Raw genomic sequence first — 1,058 nt, forward strand, 5'->3', positions numbered from 1 at the left:
GAAAGATCCGCACAATAGAAAATAGAAAAATATATATATAAATAATTTATATATTCAATTTTTGTTAATATCAATACGACGTGTAAATGACGATACGATAAGAATAACAAAAAAATCTGTAATAAATATGACAATAATGAAAATAAAAAAAAGTATAATCCGCCACCTGCTCCACCTCTAATCCCGAAGTTCCTACCGTTCATATAAACATGTTAAACATTCCTATTTTTTTTGATAATTAAATATTTTTTTGCTTCGAAAGATCCGCACTATAAAATTAGAAAAATATATATAAATATAATTTGTATATTTAATTTTTGTTTACATTAATACGACGTGTAAATGACGATACGATAAGAATAATAATAAAAAACTAATTTGTGTACTTATTTAAGCACTTAAGATGCTAAGTTATACTTCTTTAGCGTACCAAAACGAATATAACCTCAAAAATAATTTCAATTTTCCCGCGCATCGTAAATATCGACAACTTCGTGGTGTCGATTTTTCGATCGCATCTAACTTAACTCTCTCAAAACGCGCCAAAAGAAGTATAACTTCAAAAATCTGTGTTATAAATATGAAGACAACAATAATTAAAACAAAAAAAATTATAATCCCCCACCTCCCCCTCCTTTAATCCCAAAGTTCCTACCGTTCATAGAAACATGTTAAACATTCCTATTTTTTTTGATAATTAAATATTTTTTTGCTTCGAAAGATCCGCACAATAAAATTAGAAAAATATATATATATATAATTAATATATTTAATTATAATAAATAAAATAAAATTAAAATAAATAAAAAACTGATGCGTGTATTTATGTACGCACGTAAGAAGTTATATTTATTTAGCGTACCAAAACGAATATAATCTCAAAAATAATTTCAATTTTCCCGCGCATCGTAAATATCGACAACTTCGCGGTGTCGATTTTTCGATCGCATTTAACTTAACTTTCCAAAACGCGTGCCAAAAGAAGTATAACTTCAAAAATCTGTGTTATAAATATGAAGACAACAATAATTAAAACAAAAAAAAAGTATAATCCCCCA

This window comes from Polistes canadensis, unplaced genomic scaffold (assembly GCF_001313835.1).
Source record: "Polistes canadensis isolate GaletaPanama2010 unplaced genomic scaffold, ASM131383v1 scaffold_384, whole genome shotgun sequence".
NCBI lineage: Eukaryota > Metazoa > Arthropoda > Insecta > Hymenoptera > Vespidae > Polistes > Polistes canadensis.